Consider the following 20,255-nt stretch of genomic DNA (forward strand, 5'->3'; position numbering starts at 1 on the left):
TAACTGTAGCTCTGGGCAAGTGCGGCGGAGCTTTCCCGTGGGCTGTGTTTCCCGCGTTCAGTGCCGATCAAGGGAGAGAGTGAGCGAGCGAGCGCTTCGCAAAGTCGCCCCCTGCTGGGCAGCGAGAGCTGCAACCGGCGGCCTGCCTGCGTGCAAGAGCAACTCATACTTACCTGGCAGGGGAGATACCATGATCACGAAGGTGGTTCTCCCAGGGTGAGGCCCGTCCATTGCACTCCGGGCAGGTTGACCCCTGCGATTTCCCCAAATGCGGGAAACTCGACTGCATAATTTGTGGTAGTGGGGGACTGCGTTCGCGCTTTCCCCTGATGAGCACCGGTTAACGACAGAGCAGGCGTGCCGCTGAGGATCCCTTGCTGGCTGGGGACAGTGGGGAGAGCATGCGGGACTCGGTCCTTTATCTGCACTGCGACAGAGAAGGCTTTTTTCATCCTTCACAGGGGCTGGGTGTGGCTGCTTCTGTGACATCATCACTCTATGCAAATCCTCAGGGCTCACTGCGCTCCGGCCGAGTGCCCGGTTTATGGCATTTTCTGGTGTTTGCGGCTAACTGTAGCTCTGGGCAAAGTGCGGCGGAGCTTTCCCGTGGGCTGTGTTTCCCGCGTTCAGTGCCGATCAAGGGAGAGAGTGAGCGAGCGAGCGCTTCGCAAAGTCGCCCCCTGCTGGGCAGCGAGGGCTGCAACCGGCGGCCTGCCTGCGTGCAAGAGCAACTCATACTTACCTGGCAGGGGAGATACCATGATCACGAAGGTGGTTCTCCCAGGGTGAGGCCCGTCCATTGCACTCCGGGCAGGTTGACCCCTGCGATTTCCCCAAATGCGGGAAACTCGACTGCATAATTTGTGGTAGTGGGGGACTGCGTTCGCGCTTTCCCCTGATGAGCACCGGTTAACGACAGAGCAGGCGTGCCGCTGAGGATCCCTTGCTGGCTGGGGACAGTGGGGAGAGCATGCGGGACTCGGTCCTTTATCTGCACTGCGACAGAGAAGGCTTTTTTCATCCTTCACAGGGGCTGGGTGTGGCTGCTTCTGTGACATCATCACTCTATGCAAATCCTCAGGGCTCACTGCGCTCCGGCCGAGTGCCCGGTTTATGGCATTTTCTGGTGTTTGCGGCTAACTGTAGCTCTGGGCAAGTGCGGCGGAGCTTTCCCGTGGGCTGTGTTTCCCGCGTTCAGTGCCGATCAAGGGAGAGAGTGAGCGAGCGAGCGCTTCGCAAAGTCGCCCCCTGCTGGGCAGCGAGGGCTGCAACCGGCGGCCTGCTTGCGTGCAAGAGCAACTCATACTTACCTGGCAGGGGAGATACCATGATCACGAAGGTGGTTCTCCCAGGGTGAGGCCCGTCCATTGCACTCCGGGCAGGTTGACCCCTGCGATTTCCCTAAATGCGGGAAACTCGACTGCATAATTTGTGGTAGTGGGGGACTGCGTTCGCGCTTTCCCCTGATGAGCACCGGTTAACGACAGAGCAGGCGTGCCGCTGAGGATCCCTTGCTGGCTGGGGACAGTGGGGAGAGCATGCGGGACTCGGTCCTTTATCTGCACTGCGACAGAGAAGGCTTTTTTCATCCTTCACAGGGGCTGGGTGTGGCTGCTTCTGTGACATCATCACTCTATGCAAATCCTCAGGGCTCACTGCGCTCCGGCCGAGTGCCCGGTTTATGGCATTTTCTGGTGTTTGCGGCTAACTGTAGCTCTGGGCAAGTGCGGCGGAGCTTTCCCGTGGGCTGTGTTTCCCGCGTTCAGTGCCGATCAAGGGAGAGAGTGAGCGAGCGAGCGCTTCGCAAAGTCGCCCCCTGCTGGGCAGCGAGGGCTGCAACCGGCGGCCTGCCTGCGTGCAAGAGCAACTCATACTTACCTGGCAGGGGAGATACCATGATCACGAAGGTGGTTCTCCCAGGGTGAGGCCCGTCCATTGCACTCCGGGCAGGTTGACCCCTGCGATTTCCCCAAATGCGGGAAACTCGACTGCATAATTTGTGGTAGTGGGGGACTGCGTTCGCGCTTTCCCCTGATGAGCACCGGTTAACGACAGAGCAGGCGTGCCGCTGAGGATCCCTTGCTGGCTGGGGACAGTGGGGAGAGCATGCGGGACTCGGTCCTTTATCTGCACTGCGGCAGAGAAGGCTTTTTTCATCCTTCACAGGGGCTGGGTGTGGCTGCTTCTGTGACATCATCACTCTATGCAAATCCTCAGGGCTCACTGCGCTCCGGCCGAGTGCCCGGTTTATGGCATTTTCTGGTGTTTGCGGCTAACTGTAGCTCTGGGCAAGTGCGGCGGAGCTTTCCCGTGGGCTGTGTTTCCCGCGTTCAGTGCCGATCAAGGGAGAGAGTGAGCGAGCGAGCGCTTCGCAAAGTCGCCCCCTGCTGGGCAGCGAGGGCTGCAACCGGCGGCCTGCCTGCGTGCAAGAGCAACTCATACTTACCTGGCAGGGGAGATACCATGATCACGAAGGTGGTTCTCCCAGGGTGAGGCCCGTCCATTGCACTCCGGGCAGGTTGACCCCTGCGATTTCCCCAAATGCGGGAAACTCGACTGCATAATTTGTGGTAGTGGGGGACTGCGTTCGCGCTTTCCCCTGATGAGCACCGGTTAACGACAGAGCAGGCGTGCCGCTGAGGATCCCTTGCTGGCTGGGGACAGTGGGGAGAGCATGCGGGACTCGGTCCTTTATCTGCACTGCGGCAGAGAAGGCTTTTTTCATCCTTCACAGGGGCTGGGTGTGGCTGCTTCTGTGACATCATCACTCTATGCAAATCCTCAGGGCTCACTGCGCTCCGGCCGAGTGCCCGGTTTATGGCATTTTCTGGTGTTTGCGGCTAACTGTAGCTCTGGGCAAGTGCGGCGGAGCTTTCCCGTGGGCTGTGTTTCCCGCGTTCAGTGCCGATCAAGGGAGAGAGTGAGCGAGCGAGCGCTTCGCAAAGTCGCCCCCTGCTGGGCAGCGAGGGCTGCAACCGGCGGCCTGCCTGCGTGCAAGAGCAACTCATACTTACCTGGCAGCGGAGATACCATGATCACGAAGGTGGTTCTCCCAGGGTGAGGCCCGTCCATTGCACTCCGGGCAGGTTGACCCCTGCGATTTCCCCAAATGCGGGAAACTCGACTGCATAATTTGTGGTAGTGGGGGACTGCGTTCGCGCTTTCCCCTGATGAGCACCGGTTAACGACAGAGCAGGCGTGCCGCTGAGGATCCCTTGCTGGCTGGGGACAGTGGGGAGAGCATGCGGGACTCGGTCCTTTATCTGCACTGCGGCAGAGAAGGCTTTTTTCATCCTTCACAGGGGCTGGGTGTGGCTGCTTCTGTGACATCATCACTCTATGCAAATCCTCAGGGCTCACTGCGCTCCGGCCGAGTGCCCGGTTTATGGCATTTTCTGGTGTTTGCGGCTAACTGTAGCTCTGGGCAAGTGCGGCGGAGCTTTCCCGTGGGCTGTGTTTCCCGCGTTCAGTGCCGATCAAGGTAGAGAGTGAGCGAGCGAGCGCTTCGCAAAGTCGCCCCCTGCTGGGCAGCGAGGGCTGCAACCGGCGGCCTGCCTGCGTGCAAGAGCAACTCATACTTACCTGGCAGGGGAGATACCATGATCACGAAGGTGGTTCTCCCAGGGTGAGGCCCGTCCATTGCACTCCGGGCAGGTTGACCCCTGCGATTTCCCCAAATGCGGGAAACTCGACTGCATAATTTGTGGTAGTGGGGGACTGCGTTCGCGCTTTCCCCTGATGAGCACCGGTTAACGACAGAGCAGGCGTGCCGCTGAGGATCCCTTGCTGGCTGGGGACAGTGGGGAGAGCATGCGGGACTCGGTCCTTTATCTGCACTGCGCCAGAGAAGGCTTTTTTCATCCTTCACAGGGGCTGGGTGTGGCTGCTTCTGTGACATCATCACTCTATGCAAATCCTCAGGGCTCACTGCGCTCCGGCCGAGTGCCCGGTTTATGGCATTTTCTGGTGTTTGCGGCTAACTGTAGCTCTGGGCAAGTGCGGCGGAGCTTTCCCGTGGGCTGTGTTTCCCGCGTTCAGTGCCGATCAAGGGAGAGAGTGAGCGAGCGAGCGCTTCGCAAAGTCGCCCCCTGCTGGGCAGCGAGGGCTGCAACCGGCGGCCTGCCTGCGTGCAAGAGCAACTCATACTTACCTGGCAGGGGAGATACCATGATCACGAAGGTGGTTCTCCCAGGGTGAGGCCCGTCCATTGCACTCCGGGCAGGTTGACCCCTGCGATTTCCCCAAATGCGGGAAACTCGACTGCATAATTTGTGGTAGTGGGGGACTGCGTTCGCGCTTTCCCCTGATGAGCACCGGTTAACGACAGAGCAGGCGTGCCGCTGAGGATCCCTTGCTGGCTGGGGACAGTGGGGAGAGCATGCGGGACTCGGTCCTTTATCTGCACTGCGGCAGAGAAGGCTTTTTTCATCCTTCACAGGGGCTGGGTGTGGCTGCTTCTGTGACATCATCACTCTATGCAAATCCTCAGGGCTCACTGCGCTCCGGCCGAGTGCCCGGTTTATGGCATTTTCTGGTGTTTGCGGCTAACTGTAGCTCTGGGCAAGTGCGGCGGAGCTTTCCCGTGGGCTGTGTTTCCCGCGTTCAGTGCCGATCAAGGGAGAGAGTGAGCGAGCGAGCGCTTCGCAAAGTCGCCCCCTGCTGGGCAGCGAGGGCTGCAACCGGCGGCCTGCCTGCGTGCAAGAGCAACTCATACTTACCTGGCAGGGGAGATTCCATGATCACGAAGGTGGTTCTCCCAGGGTGAGGCCCGTCCATTGCACTCCGGGCAGGTTGACCCCTGCGATTTCCCCAAATGCGGGAAACTCGACTGCATAATTTGTGGTAGTGGGGGACTGCGTTCGCGCTTTCCCCTGATGAGCACCGGTTAACGACAGAGCAGGCGTGCCGCTGAGGATCCCTTGCTGGCTGGGGACAGTGGGGAGAGCATGCGGGACTCGGTCCTTTATCTGCACTGCGCCAGAGAAGGCTTTTTTCATCCTTCACAGGGGCTGGGTGTGGCTGCTTCTGTGACATCATCACTCTATGCAAATCCTCAGGGCTCACTGCGCTCCGGCCGAGTGCCCGGTTTATGGCATTTTCTGGTGTTTGCGGCTAACTGTAGCTCTGGGCAAGTGCGGCGGAGCTTTCCCGTGGGCTGTGTTTCCCGCGTTCAGTGCCGATCAAGGGAGAGAGTGAGCGAGCGAGCGCTTCGCAAAGTCGCCCCCTGCTGGGCAGCGAGGGCTGCAACCGGCGGCCTGCCTGCGTGCAAGAGCAACTCATACTTACCTGGCAGGGGAGATACCATGATCACGAAGGTGGTTCTCCCAGGGTGAGGCCCGTCCATTGCACTCCGGGCAGATTGACCCCTGCGATTTCCCCAAATGCGGGAAACTCGACTGCATAATTTGTGGTAGTGGGGGACTGCGTTCGCGCTTTCCCCTGATGAGCACCGGTTAACGACAGAGCAGGCGTGCCGCTTAGGATCCCTTGCTGGCTGGGGACAGTGGGGAGAGCATGCGGGACTCGGTCCTTTATCTGCACTGCGACAGAGAAGGCTTTTTTCATCCTTCACAGGGGCTGGGTGTGGCTGCTTCTGTGACATCATCACTCTATGCAAATCCTCAGGGCTCACTGCGCTCCGGCCGAGTGCCCGGTTTATGGCATTTTCTGGTGTTTGCGGCTAACTGTAGCTCTGGGCAAGTGCGGCGGAGCTTTCCCGTGGGCTGTGTTTCCCGCGTTCAGTGCCGATCAAGGGAGAGAGTGAGCGAGCGCTTCGCAAAGTCGCCCCCTGCTGGGCAGCGAGGGCTGCAACCGGCGGCCTGCCTGCGTGCAAGAGCAACTCATACTTACCTGGCAGGGGAGATACCATGATCACGAAGGTGGTTTTCCCAGGGTGAGGCCCGTCCATTGCACTCCGGGCAGGTTGACCCCTGCGATTTCCCCAAATGCGGGAAACTCGACTGCATAATTTGTGGTAGTGGGGGACTGCGTTCGCGCTTTCCCCTGATGAGCACCGGTTAACGACAGAGCAGGCGTGCCGCTGAGGATCCCTTGCTGGCTGGGGACAGTGGGGAGAGCATGCGGGACTCGGTCCTTTATCTGCATTGCGACAGAGAAGGCTTTTTTCATCCTTCACAGGGGCTGGGTGTGGCTGCTTCTGTGACATCATCACTCTATGCAAATCCTCAGGGCTCACTGCGCTCCGGCCGAGTGCCCGGTTTATGGCATTTTCTGGTGTTTGCGGCTAACTGTAGCTCTGGGCAAGTGCGGCGGAGCTTTCCCGTGGGCTGTGTTTCCCGCGTTCAGTGCCGATCAAGGGAGAGAGTGAGCGAGCGAGCGCTTCGCAAAGTCGCCCCCTGCTGGGCAGCGAGGGCTGCAACAGGCGGCCTGCCTGCGTGCAAGAGCAACTCATACTTACCTGGCAGGGGAGATACCATGATCACGAAGGTGGTTTTCCTAGGGTGAGGCCCGTCCATTGCACTCCGGGCAGGTTGACCCCTGCGATTTCCCCAAATGCGGGAAACTCGACTGCATAATTTGTGGTAGTGGGGGACTGCGTTCGCGCTTTCCCCTGATGAGCACCGGTTAACGACAGAGCAGGCGTGCCGCTGAGGATCCCTTGCTGGCTGGGGACAGTGGGGAGAGCATGCGGGACTCGGTCCTTTATCTGCACTGCGACAGAGAAGGCTTTTTTCATCCTTCACAGGGGCTGGGTGTGGCTGCTTCTGTGACATCATCACTCTATGCAAATCCTCAGGGCTCACTGCGCTCCGGCCGAGTGCCCGGTTTATGGCATTTTCTGGTGTTTGCGGCTAACTGTAGCTCTGGGCAAGTGCGGCGGAGCTTTCCCGTGGGCTGTGTTTCCCGCGTTCAGTGCCGATCAAGGGAGAGAGTGAGCGAGCGAGCGCTTCGCAAAGTCGCCCCCTGCTGGGCAGCGAGGGCTGCAACCGGCGGCCTGCTTGCGTGCAAGAGCAACTCATACTTACCTGGCAGGGGAGATACCATGATCACGAAGGTGGTTCTCCCAGGGTGAGGCCCGTCCATTGCACTCCGGGCAGGTTGACCCCTGCGATTTCCCCAAATGCGGGAAACTCGACTGCATAATTTGTGGTAGTGGGGGACTGCGTTCGCGCTTTCCCCTGATGAGCACCGGTTAACGACAGAGCAGGCGTGCCGCTGAGGATCCCTTGCTAGCTGGGGACAGTGGGGAGAGCATGCGGGACTCGGTCCCTTATCTGCACTGCGACAGAGAAGGCTTTTTTCATCCTTCACAGGGGTTGGGTGTGGCTGCTTCTGTGACATCATCACTCTATGCAAATCCTCAGGGCTCACTGCGCTCCGGCCGAGTGCCCGGTTTATGGCATTTTCTGGTGTTTGCGGCTAACTGTAGCTCTGGGCAAGTGCGGCGGAGCTTTCCCGTGGGCTGTGTTTCCCGCGTTCAGTGCCGATCAAGGGAGAGAGTGAGCGAGCGAGCGCTTCGCAAAGTCGCCCCCTGCTGGGCAGCGAGGGCTGCAACCGGCGGCCTGCCTGCGTGCAAGAGCAACTCATACTTACCTGGCAGGGGAGATACCATGATCACGAAGGTGGTTCTCCCAGGGTGAGGCCCGTCCATTGCACTCCGGGCAGGTTGACCCCTGCGATTTCCCCAAATGCGGGAAACTCGACTGCATAATTTGTGGTAGTGGGGGACTGCGTTCGCGCTTTCCCCTGATGAGCACCGGTTAACGACAGAGCAGGCGTGCCGCTGAGGATCCCTTGCTGGCTGGGGACAGTGGGGAGAGCATGCGGGACTCGGTCCTTTATCTGCACTGCGACAGAGAAGGCTTTTTTCATCCTTCACAGGGGCTGGGTGTGGCTGCTTCTGTGACATCATCACTCTATGCAAATCCTCAGGGCTCACTGCGCTCCGGCCGAGTGCCCGGTTTATGGCATTTTCTGGTGTTTGCGGCTAACTGTAGCTCTGGGCAAGTGCGGCGGAGCTTTCCCGTGGGCTGTGTTTCCCGCGTTCAGTGCCGATCAAGGGAGAGAGTGAGCGAGCGAGCGCTTCGCAAAGTCGCCCCCTGCTGGGCAGCGAGGGCTGCAACCGGCGGCCTGCCTGCGTGCAAGAGCAACTCATACTTACCTGGCAGGGGAGATACCATGATCACGAAGGTGGTTCTCCCAGGGTGAGGCACGTCCATTGCACTCCGGGCAGGTTGACCCCTGCGATTTCCCCAAATGCGGGAAACTCGACTGCATAATTTGTGGTAGTGGGGGACTGCGTTCGCGCTTTCCCCTGATGAGCACCGGTTAACGACAGAGCAGGCGTGCCACTGAGGATCCCTTGCTGGCTGGGGACAGTGGGGAGAGCATGCGGGACTCGGTCCTTTATCTGCACTGCGACAGAGAAGGCTTTTTTCATCCTTCACAGGGGCTGGGTGTGGCTGCTTCTGTGACATCATCACTCTATGCAAATCCTCAGGGCTCACTGCGCTCCGGCCGAGTGCCCGGTTTATGGCATTTTCTGGTGTTTGCGGCTAACTGTAGCTCTGGGCAAGTGCGGCGGAGCTTTCCCGTGGGCTGTGTTTCCCGCGTTCAGTGCCGATCAAGGGAGAGAGTGAGCGAGCGAGCGCTTCGCAAAGTCGCCCCCTGCTGGGCAGCGAGGGCTGCAACCGGCGGCCTGCCTGCGTGCAAGAGCAACTCATACTTACCTGGCAGGGGAGATACCATGATCACGAAGGTGGTTCTCCCAGGGTGAGGCCCGTCCATTGCACTCCGGGCAGGTTGACCCCTGCGATTTCCCCAAATGCGGGAAACTCGACTGCATAATTTGTGGTAGTGGGGGACTGCGTTCGCGCTTTCCCCTGATGAGCACCGGTTAACGACAGAGCAGGCGTGCCGCTGAGAATCCCTTGCTGGCTGGGGACAGTGGGGAGAGCATGCGGGACTCGGTCCTTTATCTGCACTGCGGCAGAGAAGGCTTTTTTCATCCTTCACAGGGGCTGGGTGTGGCTGCTTCTGTGACATCATCACTCTATGCAAATCCTCAGGGCTCACTGCGCTCCGGCCGAGTGCCCGGTTTATGGCATTTTCTGGTGTTTGCGGCTAACTGTAGCTCTGGGCAAGTGCGGCGGAGCTTTCCCGTGGGCTGTGTTTCCCGCGTTCAGTGCCGATCAAGGGAGAGAGTGAGCGAGCGAGCGCTTCGCAAAGTCGCCCCCTGCTGGGCAGCGAGGGCTGCAACCGGCGGCCTGCCTGCGTGCAAGAGCAACTCATACTTACCTGGCAGGGGAGATACCATGATCACGAAGGTGGTTCTCCCAGCGTGAGGCCCGTCCATTGCACTCCGGGCAGGTTGACCCCTGCGATTTCCCCAAATGCGGGAAACTCGACTGCATAATTTGTGGTAGTGGGGGACTGCGTTCGCGCTTTCCCCTGATGAGCACCGGTTAACGACAGAGCAGGCGTGCCGCTGAGGATCCCTTGCTGGCTGGGGACAGTGGGGAGAGCATGCGGGACTCGGTCCTTTATCTGCACTGCGGCAGAGAAGGCTTTTTTCATCCTTCACAGGGGCTGGGTGTGGCTGCTTCTGTGACATCATCACTCTATGCAAATCCTCAGGGCTCACTGCGCTCCGGCCGAGTGCCCGGTTTATGGCATTTTCTGGTGTTTGCGGCTAACTGTAGCTCTGGGCAAGTGCGGCAGAGCTTTCCCGTGGGCTGTGTTTCCCGCGTTCAGTGCCGATCAAGGGAGAGAGTGAGCGAGCGAGCGCTTCGCAAAGTCGCCCCCTGCTGGGCAGCGAGGGCTGCAACCGGCGGCCTGCCTGCGTGCAAGAGCAACTCATACTTACCTGGCAGGGGAGATACCATGATCACGAAGGTGGTTCTCCCAGGGTGAGGCCCGTCCATTGCACTCCGGGCAGGTTGACCCCTGCGATTTCCCCAAATGCGGGAAACTCGACTGCATAATTTGTGGTAGTGGGGGACTGCGTTCGCGCTTTCCCCTGATGAGCACCGGTTAACGACAGAGCAGGCGTGCCGCTGAGGATCCCTTGCTGGCTGGGGACAGTGGGGAGAGCATGCGGGACTCGGTCCTTTATCTGCACTGCGACAGAGAAGGCTTTTTTCATCCTTCACAGGGGCTGGGTGTGGCTGCTTCTGTGACATCATCACTCTATGCAAATCCTCAGGGCTCACTGCGCTCCGGCCGAGTGCCCGGTTTATGGCATTTTCTGGTGTTTGCGGCTAACTGTAGCTCTGGGCAAGTGCGGCGGAGCTTTCCCGTGGGCTGTGTTTCCCGCGTTCAGTGCCGATCAAGGGAGAGAGTGAGCGAGCGAGCGCTTCGCAAAGTCGCCCCCTGCTGGGCAGCGAGGGCTGCAACCGGCGGCCTGCCTGCGTGCAAGAGCAACTCATACTTACCTGGCAGGGGAGATACCATGATCACGAAGGTGGTTCTCCCAGGGTGAGGCCCGTCCATTGCACTCCGGGCAGGTTGACCCCTGCGATTTCCCCAAATGCGGGAAACTCGACTGCATAATTTGTGGTAGTGGGGGACTGCGTTCGCGCTTTCCCCTGATGAGCACCGGTTAACGACAGAGCAGGCGTGCCGCTGAGGATCCCTTGCTGGCTGGGGACAGTGGGGAGAGCATGCGGGACTCGGTCCTTTATCTGCACTGCGACAGAGAAGGCTTTTTTCATCCTTCACAGGGGCTGGGTGTGGCTGCTTCTGTGACATCATCACTCTATGCAAATCCTCAGGGCTCACTGCGCTCCGGCCGAGTGCCCGGTTTATGGCATTTTCTGGTGTTTGCGGCTAACTGTAGCTCTGGGCAAGTGCGGCGGAGCTTTCCCGTGGGCTGTGTTTCCCGCGTTCAGTGCCGATCAAGGGAGAGAGTGAGCGAGCGAGCGCTTCGCAAAGTCGCCCCCTGCTGGGCAGCGAGGGCTGCAACCGGCGGCCTGCCTGCGTGCAAGAGCAACTCATACTTACCTGGCAGGGGAGATACCATGATCACGAAGGTGGTTCTCCCAGGGTGAGGCCCGTCCATTGCACTCCGGGCAGGTTGACCCCTGCGATTTCCCCAAATGCGGGAAACTCGACTGCATAATTTGTGGTAGTGGGGGACTGCGTTCGCGCTTTCCCCTGATGAGCACCGGTTAACGACAGAGCAGGCGTGCCGCTGAGGATCCCTTGCTGGCTGGGGACAGTGGGGAGAGCATGCGGGACTCGGTCCTTTATCTGCACTGCGACAGAGAAGGCTTTTTTCATCCTTCACAGGGGCTGGGTGTGGCTGCTTCTGTGACATCATCACTCTATGCAAATCCTCAGGGCTCACTGCGCTCCGGCCGAGTGCCCGGTTTATGGCATTTTCTGGTGTTTGCGGCTAACTGTAGCTCTGGGCAAGTGCGGCGGAGCTTTCCCGTGGGCTGTGTTTCCCGCGTTCAGTGCCGATCAAGGGAGAGAGTGAGCGAGCGAGCGCTTCGCAAAGTCGCCCCCTGCTGGGCAGCGAGGGCTGCAACCGGCGGCCTGCTTGCGTGCAAGAGCAACTCATACTTACCTGGCAGGGGAGATACCATGATCACGAAGGTGGTTCTCCCAGGGTGAGGCCCGTCCATTGCACTCCGGGCAGGTTGACCCCTGCGATTTCCCCAAATGCGGGAAACTCGACTGCATAATTTGTGGTAGTGGGGGACTGCGTTCGCGCTTTCCCCTGATGAGCACCGGTTAACGACAGAGCAGGCGTGCCGCTGAGGATCCCTTGCTGGCTGGGGACAGTGGGGAGAGCATGCGGGACTCGGTCCTTTATCTGCACTGCGACAGAGAAGGCTTTTTTCATCCTTCACAGGGGCTGGGTGTGGCTGCTTCTGTGACATCATCACTCTATGCAAATCCTCAGGGCTCACTGCGCTCCGGCCGAGTGCCCGGTTTATGGCATTTTCTGGTGTTTGCGGCTAACTGTAGCTCTGGGCAAGTGCGGCGGAGCTTTCCCGTGGGCTGTGTTTCCCGCGTTCAGTGCCGATCAAGGGAGAGAGTGAGCGAGCGAGAGCTTCGCAAAGTCGCCCCCTGCTGGGCAGCGAGGGCTGCAACCGGCGGCCTGCCTGCGTGCAAGAGCAACTCATACTTACCTGGCAGGGGAGATACCATGATCACGAAGGTGGTTCTCCCAGGGTGAGGCCCGTCCATTGCACTCCGGGCAGGTTGACCCCTGCGATTTCCCCAAATGCGGGAAACTCGACTGCATAATTTGTGGTAGTGGGGGACTGCGTTCGCGCTTTCCCCTGATGAGCACCGGTTAACGACAGAGCAGGCGTGCCGCTGAGGATCCCTTGCTGGCTGGGGACAGTGGGGAGAGCATGCGGGACTCGGTCCTTTATCTGCACTGCGACAGAGAAGGCTTTTTTCATCCTTCACAGGGGCTGGGTGTGGCTGCTTCTGTGACATCATCACTCTATGCAAATCCTCAGGGCTCACTGCGCTCCGGCCGAGTGCCCGGTTTATGGCATTTTCTGGTGTTTGCGGCTAACTGTAGCTCTGGGCAAGTGCGGCGGAGCTTTCCCGTGGGCTGTGTTTCCCGCGTTCAGTGCCGATCAAGGGAGAGAGTGAGCGAGCGAGCGCTTCGCAAAGTCGCCCCCTGCTGGGCAGCGAGGGCTGCAACCGGCGGCCTGCCTGCGTGCAAGAGCAACTCATACTTACCTGGCAGGGGAGATACCATGATCACGAAGGTGGTTCTCCCAGGGTGAGGCCCGTCCATTGCACTCCGGGCAGGTTGACCCCTGCGATTTCCCCAAATGCGGGAAACTCGACTGCATAATTTGTGGTAGTGGGGGACTGCGTTCGCGCTTTCCCCTGATGAGCACCGGTTAACGACAGAGCAGGCGTGCCGCTGAGGATCCCTTGCTGGCTGGGGACAGTGGGGAGAGCATGCGGGACTCGGTCCTTTATCTGCACTGCGACAGAGAAGGCTTTTTTCATCCTTCACAGGGACTGGGTGTGGCTGCTTCTGTGACATCATCACTCTATGCAAATCCTCAGGGCTCACTGCGCTCCGGCCGAGTGCCCGGTTTATGGCATTTTCTGGTGTTTGCGGCTAACTGTAGCTCTGGGCAAGTGCGGCGGAGCTTTCCCGTGGGCTGTGTTTCCCGCGTTCAGTGCCGATCAAGGGAGAGAGTGAGCGAGCGAGCGCTTCGCAAAGTCGCCCCCTGCTGGGCAGCGAGGGCTGCAACCGGCGGCCTGCCTGCGTGCAAGAGCAACTCATACTTACCTGGCAGGGGAGATGCCATGATCACGAAGGTGGTTCTCCCAGGGTGAGGCCCGTCCATTGCACTCCGGGCAGGTTGACCCCTGCGATTTCCCCAAATGCGGGAAACTCGACTGCATAATTTGTGGTAGTGGGGGACTGCGTTCGCGCTTTCCCCTGATGAGCACCGGTTAACGACAGAGCAGGCGTGCCGCTGAGGATCCCTTGCTGGCTGGGGACAGTGGGGAGAGCATGCGGGACTCGGTCCTTTATCTGCACTGCGACAGAGAAGGCTTTTTTCATCCTTCACAGGGGCTGGGTGTGGCTGCTTCTGTGACATCATCACTCTATGCAAATCCTCAGGGCTCACTGCGCTCCGGCCGAGTGCCCGGTTTATGGCATTTTCTGGTGTTTGCGGCTAACTGTAGCTCTGGGCAAGTGCGGCGGAGCTTTCCCGTGGGCTGTGTTTCCCGCGTTCAGTGCCGATCAAGGGAGAGAGTGAGCGAGCGAGCGCTTCGCAAAGTCGCCCCCTGCTGGGCAGCGAGGGCTGCAACCGGCGGCCTGCCTGCGTGCAAGAGCAACTCATACTTACCTGGCAGGGGAGATACCATGATCACGAAGGTGGTTCTCCCAGGGTGAGGCCCGTCCATTGCACTCCGGGCAGGTTGACCCCTGCGATTTCCCCAAATGCGGGAAACTCGACTGCATAATTTGTGGTAGTGGGGTACTGCGTTCGCGCTTTCCCCTGATGAGCACCGGTTAACGACAGAGCAGGCGTGCCGCTGAGGATCCCTTGCTGGCTGGGGACAGTGGGGAGAGCATGCGGGACTCGGTCCTTTATCTGCACTGCGACAGAGAAGGCTTTTTTCATCCTTCACAGGGGCTGGGTGTGGCTGCTTCTGTGACATCATCACTCTATGCAAATCCTCAGGGCTCACTGCGCTCCGGCCGAGTGCCCGGTTTATGGCATTTTCTGGTGTTTGCGGCTAACTGTAGCTCTGGGCAAGTGCGGCGGAGCTTTCCCGTGGGCTGTGTTTCCCGCGTTCAGTGCCGATCAAGGGAGAGAGTGAGCGAGCGAGCGCTTCGCAAAGTCGCCCCCTGCTGGGCAGCGAGGGCTGCAACCGGCGGCCTGCCTGCGTGCAAGAGCAACTCATACTTACCTGGCAGGGGAGATACCATGATCACGAAGGTGGTTCTCCCAGGGTGAGGCCCGTCCATTGCACTCCGGGCAGGTTGACCCCTGCGATTTCCCCAAATGCGGGAAACTCGACTGCATAATTTGTGGTAGTGGGGGACTGCGTTCGCGCTTTCCCCTGATGAGCACCGGTTAACGACAGAGCAGGCGTGCCGCTGAGGATCCCTTGCTGGCTGGGGACAGTGGGGAGAGCATGCGGGACTCGGTCCTTTATCTGCACTGCGACAGAGAAGGCTTTTTTCATCCTTCACAGGGGCTGGGTGTGGCTGCTTCTGTGACATCATCACTCTATGCAAATCCTCAGGGCTCACTGCGCTCCGGCCGAGTGCCCGGTTTATGGCATTTTCTGGTGTTTGCGGCTAACTGTAGCTCTGGGCAAGTGCGGCGGAGCTTTCCCGTGGGCTGTGTTTCCCGCGTTCAGTGCCGATCAAGGGAGAGAGTGAGCGAGCGAGCGCTTCGCAAAGTCGCCCCCTGCTGGGCAGCGAGGGCTGCAACCGGCGGCCTGCCTGCGTGCAAGAGCAACTCATACTTACCTGGCAGGGGAGATGCCATGATCACGAAGGTGGTTCTCCCAGGGTGAGGCCCGTCCATTGCACTCCGGGCAGGTTGACCCCTGCGATTTCCCCAAATGCGGGAAACTCGACTGCATAATTTGTGGTAGTGGGGGACTGCGTTCGCGCTTTTCCCTGATGAGCACCGGTTAACGACAGAGCAGGCGTGCCGCTGAGGATCCCTTGCTGGCTGGGGACAGTGGGGAGAGCATGCGGGACTCGGTCCTTTATCTGCACTGCGACAGAGAAGGCTTTTTTCATCCTTCACAGGGGCTGGGTGTGGCTGCTTCTGTGACATCATCACTCTATGCAAATCCTCAGGGCTCACTGCGCTCCGGCCGAGTGCCCGGTTTATGGCATTTTCTGGTGTTTGCGGCTAACTGTAGCTCTGGGCAAGTGCGGCGGAGCTTTCCCGTGGGCTGTGTTTCCCGCGTTCAGTGCCGATCAAGGGAGAGAGTGAGCGAGCGAGCGCTTCGCAAAGTCGCCCCCTGCTGGGCAGCGAGGGCTGCAACCGGCGGCCTGCCTGCGTGCAAGAGCAACTCATACTTACCTGGCAGGGGAGATACCATGATCACGAAGGTGGTTCTCCCAGGGTGAGGCCCGTCCATTGCACTCCGGGCAGGTTGACCCCTGCGATTTCCCCAAATGCGGGAAACTCGACTGCATAATTTGTGGTAGTGGGGGACTGCGTTCGCGCTTTCCCCTGATGAGCACCGGTTAACGACAGAGCAGGCGTGCCGCTGAGGATCCCTTGCTGGCTGGGGACAGTGGGGAGAGCATGCGGGACTCGGTCCTTTATCTGCACTGCGACAGAGAAGGCTTTTTTCATCCTTCACAGGGGCTGGGTGTGGCTGCTTCTGTGACATCATCACTCTATGCAAATCCTCAGGGCTCACTGCGCTCCGGCCGAGTGCCCGGTTTATGGCATTTTCTGGTGTTTGCGGCTAACTGTAGCTCTGGGCAAGTGCGGCGGAGCTTTCCCGTGGGCTGTGTTTCCCGCGTTCAGTGCCGATCAAGGGAGAGAGTGAGCGAGCGCTTCGCAAAGTCGCCCCCTGCTGGGCAGCGAGGGCTGCAACCGGCGGCCTGCCTGCGTGCAAGAGCAACTCATACTTACCTGGCAGGGGAGATACCATGATCACGAAGGTGGTTTTCCCAGGGTGAGGCCCGTCCATTGCACTCCGGGCAGGTTGACCCCTGCGATTTCCCCAAATGCGGGAAACTCGACTGCATAATTTGTGGTAGTGGGGGACTGCGTTCGCGCTTTCCCCTGATGAGCACCGGTTAACGACAGAGCAGGCGTGCCGCTGAGGATCCCTTGCTGGCTGGGGACAGTGGGGAGAGCATGCGGGACTCGGTCCTTTATCTGCATTGCGACAGAGAAGGCTTTTTTCATCCTTCACAGGGGCTGGGTGTGGCTGCTTCTGTGACATCATCACTCTATGCAAATCCTCAGGGCTCACTGCGCTCCGGCCGAGTGCCCGGTTTATGGCATTTTCTGGTGTTTGCGGCTAACTGTAGCTCTGGGCAAGTGCGGCGGAGCTTTCCCGTGGGCTGTGTTTCCCGCGTTCAGTGCCGATCAAGGGAGAGAGTGAGCGAGCGAGCGCTTCGCAAAGTCGCCCCCTGCTGGGCAGCGAGGGCTGCAACCGGCGGCCTGCCTGCGTGCAAGAGCAACTCATACTTACCTGGCAGGGGAGATACCATGATCACGAAGGTGGTTTTCCTAGGGTGAGGCCCGTCCATTGCACTCCGGGCAGGTTGACCCCTGCGATTTCCCCAAATGCGGGAAACTCGACTGCATAATTTGTGGTAGTGGGGGACTGCGTTCGCGCTTTCCCCTGATGAGCACCGGTTAACGACAGAGCAGGCGTGCCGCTGAGGATCCCTTGCTGGCTGGGGACAGTGGGGAGAGCATGCGGGACTCGGTCCTTTATCTGCACTGCGACAGAGAAGGCTTTTTTCATCCTTCACAGGGGCTGGGTGTGGCTGCTTCTGTGACATCATCACTCTATGCAAATCCTCAGGGCTCACTGCGCTCCGGCCGAGTGCCCGGTTTATGGCATTTTCTGGTGTTTGCGGCTAACTGTAGCTCTGGGCAAGTGCGGCGGAGCTTTCCCGTGGGCTGTGTTTCCCGCGTTCAGTGCCGATCAAGGGAGAGAGTGAGCGAGCGAGCGCTTCGCAAAGTCGCCCCCTGCTGGGCAGCGAGGGCTGCAACCGGCGGCCTGCCTGCATGCAAGAGCAACTCATACTTACCTGGCAGGGGAGATACCATGATCACGAAGGTGGTTCTCCCAGGGTGAGGCCCGTCCATTGCACTCCGGGCAGGTTGACCCCTGCGATTTCCCCAAATGCGGGAAACTCGACTGCATAATTTGTGGTAGTGGGGGACTGCGTTCGCGCTTTCCCCTGATGAGCACCGGTTAACGACAGAGCAGGCGTGCCGCTGAGGATCCCTTGCTGGCTGGGGACAGTGGGGAGAGCATGCGGGACTCGGTCCTTTATCTGCACTGCGACAGAGAAGGCTTTTTTCATCCTTCACAGGGGCTGGGTGTGGCTGCTTCTGTGACATCATCACTCTATGCAAATCCTCAGGGCTCACTGCGCTCCGGCCGAGTGCCCGGTTTATGGCATTTTCTGGTGTTTGCGGCTAACTGTAGCTCTGGGCAAGTGCGGCGGAGCTTTCCCGTGGGCTGTGTTTCCCGCGTTCAGTGCCGATCAAGGGAGAGAGTGAGCGAGCGAGCGCTTCGCAAAGTCGCCCCCTGCTGGGCAGCGAGGGCTGCAACCGGCGGCCTGCTTGCGTGCAAGAGCAACTCATACTTACCTGGCAGGGGAGATACCATGATCACGAAGGTGGTTCTCCCAGGGTGAGGCCCGTCCATTGCACTCCGGGCAGGTTGACCCCTGCGATTTCCCCAAATGCGGGAAACTCGACTGCATAATTTGTGGTAGTGGGGGACTGCGTTCGCGCTTTCCCCTGATGAGCACCGGTTAACGACAGAGCAGGCGTGCCGCTGAGGATCCCTTGCTGGCTGGGGACAGTGGGGAGAGCATGCGGGACTCGGTCCTTTATCTGCACTGCGACAGAGAAGGCTTTTTTCATCCTTCACAGGGGTTGGGTGTGGCCAGTGGTGCTCAAATACCCCTTTTAAAAATTCGAATTTGGTCGAATTCGAATAGTAAATTATTCGAGGTCAGTCGAATATTCGAGTCGAATATTTTTTACTATTCGATTCGACCTCGGACTTCGAGCTCACTATTCGAGTCGGTATTCGAGCTCACTATTCGAGCTGACTATTCGAATTGGCCCAAAATAGCTTCCAACACTTGTTTTGAGGGTGAATGATGCAAGAAACATCTTTTTTTCCAAGTAACAACAGCAAGTGATTATGTGGGGATGTTCCTTTAAAAAAAAATGTGGAAAGAGAAGTTGTGTCCTTAATTTGGTTCAGTAGTGTAGTGTTACTGTATATACTTGTTCTTCTTCTTCTTTATCTTTCTTAATCTTCTTCTAGATCTTCTTCTTCTTCTTCTTCTTCTTCTTCATCATCTTCTTCTTCTTCTTCATCTTCATCTTCTTCATCTTCTTCTTCATCTTCTTCTTCTTCTTCTTCATCTTCTTCTTCTTCTTCATCTTCTTCATCTTCTTCATCTTCATCTTCTTCATCTTCATCTTCTTCATCTTCATCTTCTTCTTCATCTTCTTCATCTTCTTCATCTTCTTCATCTTCTTCTTCTTCTTCTTCATCTTCTTCTTCTTCTTCTTCATCTTCTTCATCTTCTTCTTCTTCTTCTTCATCTTCTTCATCATCTTCTTCTTCTTCTTCATCTTCATCTTCTTCATCTTCTTCTTCATCTTCTTCATCTTCTTCTTCATCTTCTTCTTCTTCATCTTCTTCTTCTTCATCTTCTTCTTCTTCTTCTTCATCTTCTTCATCATCTTCTTCTTCTTCTTCATCTTCATCTTCTTCATCTTCTTCTTCATCTTCTTCTTCTTCATCTTCTTCTTCTTCTTCATCTTCATCTTCTTCATCTTCATCTTCTTCTTCTTCATCTTCTTCTTCATCTTCTTCTTCATCTTCTCCTTCTCCTTCTTTTTCAATATCGTCTTCTTCTTCTTCTTCACGTATTTCTCTTTTCAAATTTTTTTTTAAAGAAATGCAGCTATTTTTGAGCGTAACAAATAGCTGGTGGGCGCACGCATGTTGGAAGCGCCATTGTATGTGCTCCCTGGCAGTGGAAACACAAAGACAGCAGGAGGTAAATTCAGCAGCAGGAGGAGGAGGATGAGTGTGTGGCAGCAGGCAGTCAATGAGGCAGGCAGCTCGCCGTGACATAATAGCCCTGGTACCTAGCGGTGATACCAGGGCTGTAAATAAACACAACAGGAGGTCCCAGACAGCGGTCGTGCAGCCCACATTGTGTCCAATACACAACTGGGACAACACAGTTTTCAACCCGGGCACCTCAGAAAAATTAAACCTTTTTTTTTTTTTATTGGTTTTTTTTGGTTTTGGTTTTACAACCAATATAGCTATTGTTTTGACGTAATAGCTGGTGGCAGAGTGGCAGCAGAAGGTAATTCTGTGTACCCTGGCAGTGGGAAACACAGACAGACAGCAGCAGCAGGAGGAATGGAGGAGCAGTGTGAGCAGCTATTGTTGTGACGTAATAGCTGGTGGCAGAGTGGCAGCAGACGGTAATTCTGTGTACCCTGGCAGTGGGAAACACAGACAGACAGCAGCAGCAGGAGGAATGGAGGAGCAGTGTGAGTGTGGCAGCAGGTAGGCAGCGTGACATAATAGCCCTGGTACCTAGCGGTGATACCAGGGCTGTAAATAAACACAACAGGAGGTCCCAGACAGCGGTCGTGCAGCCCACATTGTGTCCAATACACAACTGGGACAACACAGTTTTCAACCCGGGCACCTCAGAAAAATTAAACCTTTTTTTTTTTTTATTGGTTTTTTTTGGTTTTGGTTTTACAACCAATATAGCTATTGTTTTGACGTAATAGCTGGTGGCAGAGTGGCAGCAGAAGGTAATTCTGTGTACCCTGGCAGTGGGAAACACAGACAGACAGCAGAAGGGCAGTACACAGCAGCAGCCCACTGTAGGTGTGAAATGTGTGGCTGCAGGCGACGTAATAGTCAAAGTGAACCAGGCTGGCTTAGTGAGCAGGAGCCAGGAGGTGGTAAAGGGTGGTAAGGCACATTAACGATGGTACTAAGTTCCGGCAGCCAGTTCATGTCCCCCTCTCGCCGACAACAGGGGCCAGGAACTCGCCTTCCACCCACGCCTGGTT

The 20,255-nt window shown here is 57.7% G+C and overlaps 32 non-coding genes across 32 annotated transcripts; all 32 read left to right on the top strand.

The window, feature by feature from the left end:
* The first annotated feature begins 165 nt into the window (after positions 1–165).
* LOC137520338 (U1 spliceosomal RNA) lies at positions 166–329 on the top strand. Its single transcript, XR_011021669.1, has one exon. It is a non-coding gene; the product is annotated as a U1 spliceosomal RNA (small nuclear RNA).
* A 405-nt stretch (positions 330–734) lies between these two features.
* LOC137520339 (U1 spliceosomal RNA) lies at positions 735–898 on the top strand. Its single transcript, XR_011021670.1, has one exon. It is a non-coding gene; the product is annotated as a U1 spliceosomal RNA (small nuclear RNA).
* Positions 899–1,302: 404 nt separating this feature from the next.
* Positions 1,303–1,466, top strand: LOC137519931 (U1 spliceosomal RNA). Its single transcript, XR_011021298.1, has one exon. It is a non-coding gene; the product is annotated as a U1 spliceosomal RNA (small nuclear RNA).
* A 404-nt stretch (positions 1,467–1,870) lies between these two features.
* On the top strand, positions 1,871–2,034 carry LOC137520340 (U1 spliceosomal RNA). Its single transcript, XR_011021671.1, has one exon. It is a non-coding gene; the product is annotated as a U1 spliceosomal RNA (small nuclear RNA).
* A 404-nt stretch (positions 2,035–2,438) lies between these two features.
* On the top strand, positions 2,439–2,602 carry LOC137520343 (U1 spliceosomal RNA). Its single transcript, XR_011021673.1, has one exon. It is a non-coding gene; the product is annotated as a U1 spliceosomal RNA (small nuclear RNA).
* Positions 2,603–3,006: 404 nt separating this feature from the next.
* Positions 3,007–3,170, top strand: LOC137519973 (U1 spliceosomal RNA). Its single transcript, XR_011021340.1, has one exon. It is a non-coding gene; the product is annotated as a U1 spliceosomal RNA (small nuclear RNA).
* Positions 3,171–3,574: 404 nt separating this feature from the next.
* Positions 3,575–3,738, top strand: LOC137520344 (U1 spliceosomal RNA). The gene has a single exon (XR_011021674.1). It is a non-coding gene; the product is annotated as a U1 spliceosomal RNA (small nuclear RNA).
* Positions 3,739–4,142: 404 nt separating this feature from the next.
* On the top strand, positions 4,143–4,306 carry LOC137520345 (U1 spliceosomal RNA). The gene has a single exon (XR_011021675.1). It is a non-coding gene; the product is annotated as a U1 spliceosomal RNA (small nuclear RNA).
* Positions 4,307–4,710: 404 nt separating this feature from the next.
* On the top strand, positions 4,711–4,874 carry LOC137519961 (U1 spliceosomal RNA). Its single transcript, XR_011021327.1, has one exon. It is a non-coding gene; the product is annotated as a U1 spliceosomal RNA (small nuclear RNA).
* Positions 4,875–5,278: 404 nt separating this feature from the next.
* On the top strand, positions 5,279–5,442 carry LOC137519979 (U1 spliceosomal RNA). Its single transcript, XR_011021347.1, has one exon. It is a non-coding gene; the product is annotated as a U1 spliceosomal RNA (small nuclear RNA).
* Positions 5,443–5,842: 400 nt separating this feature from the next.
* On the top strand, positions 5,843–6,006 carry LOC137519922 (U1 spliceosomal RNA). Its single transcript, XR_011021290.1, has one exon. It is a non-coding gene; the product is annotated as a U1 spliceosomal RNA (small nuclear RNA).
* Positions 6,007–6,410: 404 nt separating this feature from the next.
* Positions 6,411–6,574, top strand: LOC137519932 (U1 spliceosomal RNA). Its single transcript, XR_011021299.1, has one exon. It is a non-coding gene; the product is annotated as a U1 spliceosomal RNA (small nuclear RNA).
* Positions 6,575–6,978: 404 nt separating this feature from the next.
* Positions 6,979–7,142, top strand: LOC137520346 (U1 spliceosomal RNA). Its single transcript, XR_011021676.1, has one exon. It is a non-coding gene; the product is annotated as a U1 spliceosomal RNA (small nuclear RNA).
* A 404-nt stretch (positions 7,143–7,546) lies between these two features.
* On the top strand, positions 7,547–7,710 carry LOC137520347 (U1 spliceosomal RNA). Its single transcript, XR_011021677.1, has one exon. It is a non-coding gene; the product is annotated as a U1 spliceosomal RNA (small nuclear RNA).
* Positions 7,711–8,114: 404 nt separating this feature from the next.
* Positions 8,115–8,278, top strand: LOC137519908 (U1 spliceosomal RNA). The gene has a single exon (XR_011021276.1). It is a non-coding gene; the product is annotated as a U1 spliceosomal RNA (small nuclear RNA).
* Positions 8,279–8,682: 404 nt separating this feature from the next.
* LOC137520348 (U1 spliceosomal RNA) lies at positions 8,683–8,846 on the top strand. Its single transcript, XR_011021678.1, has one exon. It is a non-coding gene; the product is annotated as a U1 spliceosomal RNA (small nuclear RNA).
* Positions 8,847–9,250: 404 nt separating this feature from the next.
* Positions 9,251–9,414, top strand: LOC137520019 (U1 spliceosomal RNA). Its single transcript, XR_011021386.1, has one exon. It is a non-coding gene; the product is annotated as a U1 spliceosomal RNA (small nuclear RNA).
* A 404-nt stretch (positions 9,415–9,818) lies between these two features.
* LOC137520349 (U1 spliceosomal RNA) lies at positions 9,819–9,982 on the top strand. Its single transcript, XR_011021679.1, has one exon. It is a non-coding gene; the product is annotated as a U1 spliceosomal RNA (small nuclear RNA).
* A 404-nt stretch (positions 9,983–10,386) lies between these two features.
* LOC137520350 (U1 spliceosomal RNA) lies at positions 10,387–10,550 on the top strand. The gene has a single exon (XR_011021680.1). It is a non-coding gene; the product is annotated as a U1 spliceosomal RNA (small nuclear RNA).
* A 404-nt stretch (positions 10,551–10,954) lies between these two features.
* Positions 10,955–11,118, top strand: LOC137520351 (U1 spliceosomal RNA). Its single transcript, XR_011021681.1, has one exon. It is a non-coding gene; the product is annotated as a U1 spliceosomal RNA (small nuclear RNA).
* Positions 11,119–11,522: 404 nt separating this feature from the next.
* LOC137520352 (U1 spliceosomal RNA) lies at positions 11,523–11,686 on the top strand. Its single transcript, XR_011021682.1, has one exon. It is a non-coding gene; the product is annotated as a U1 spliceosomal RNA (small nuclear RNA).
* Positions 11,687–12,090: 404 nt separating this feature from the next.
* Positions 12,091–12,254, top strand: LOC137520354 (U1 spliceosomal RNA). The gene has a single exon (XR_011021684.1). It is a non-coding gene; the product is annotated as a U1 spliceosomal RNA (small nuclear RNA).
* Positions 12,255–12,658: 404 nt separating this feature from the next.
* LOC137520355 (U1 spliceosomal RNA) lies at positions 12,659–12,822 on the top strand. Its single transcript, XR_011021685.1, has one exon. It is a non-coding gene; the product is annotated as a U1 spliceosomal RNA (small nuclear RNA).
* Positions 12,823–13,226: 404 nt separating this feature from the next.
* On the top strand, positions 13,227–13,390 carry LOC137519938 (U1 spliceosomal RNA). The gene has a single exon (XR_011021305.1). It is a non-coding gene; the product is annotated as a U1 spliceosomal RNA (small nuclear RNA).
* Positions 13,391–13,794: 404 nt separating this feature from the next.
* Positions 13,795–13,958, top strand: LOC137519968 (U1 spliceosomal RNA). Its single transcript, XR_011021334.1, has one exon. It is a non-coding gene; the product is annotated as a U1 spliceosomal RNA (small nuclear RNA).
* A 404-nt stretch (positions 13,959–14,362) lies between these two features.
* LOC137520356 (U1 spliceosomal RNA) lies at positions 14,363–14,526 on the top strand. Its single transcript, XR_011021686.1, has one exon. It is a non-coding gene; the product is annotated as a U1 spliceosomal RNA (small nuclear RNA).
* A 404-nt stretch (positions 14,527–14,930) lies between these two features.
* On the top strand, positions 14,931–15,094 carry LOC137519989 (U1 spliceosomal RNA). The gene has a single exon (XR_011021356.1). It is a non-coding gene; the product is annotated as a U1 spliceosomal RNA (small nuclear RNA).
* A 404-nt stretch (positions 15,095–15,498) lies between these two features.
* On the top strand, positions 15,499–15,662 carry LOC137520357 (U1 spliceosomal RNA). The gene has a single exon (XR_011021687.1). It is a non-coding gene; the product is annotated as a U1 spliceosomal RNA (small nuclear RNA).
* A 400-nt stretch (positions 15,663–16,062) lies between these two features.
* Positions 16,063–16,226, top strand: LOC137519923 (U1 spliceosomal RNA). The gene has a single exon (XR_011021291.1). It is a non-coding gene; the product is annotated as a U1 spliceosomal RNA (small nuclear RNA).
* A 404-nt stretch (positions 16,227–16,630) lies between these two features.
* LOC137519933 (U1 spliceosomal RNA) lies at positions 16,631–16,794 on the top strand. The gene has a single exon (XR_011021300.1). It is a non-coding gene; the product is annotated as a U1 spliceosomal RNA (small nuclear RNA).
* Positions 16,795–17,198: 404 nt separating this feature from the next.
* Positions 17,199–17,362, top strand: LOC137520359 (U1 spliceosomal RNA). The gene has a single exon (XR_011021688.1). It is a non-coding gene; the product is annotated as a U1 spliceosomal RNA (small nuclear RNA).
* Positions 17,363–17,766: 404 nt separating this feature from the next.
* LOC137520360 (U1 spliceosomal RNA) lies at positions 17,767–17,930 on the top strand. Its single transcript, XR_011021689.1, has one exon. It is a non-coding gene; the product is annotated as a U1 spliceosomal RNA (small nuclear RNA).
* Positions 17,931–20,255: the final 2,325 nt, after the last annotated feature.

This window comes from Hyperolius riggenbachi, chromosome 5, assembly GCF_040937935.1.
Source record: "Hyperolius riggenbachi isolate aHypRig1 chromosome 5, aHypRig1.pri, whole genome shotgun sequence".
Lineage (NCBI taxonomy): Eukaryota > Metazoa > Chordata > Amphibia > Anura > Hyperoliidae > Hyperolius > Hyperolius riggenbachi.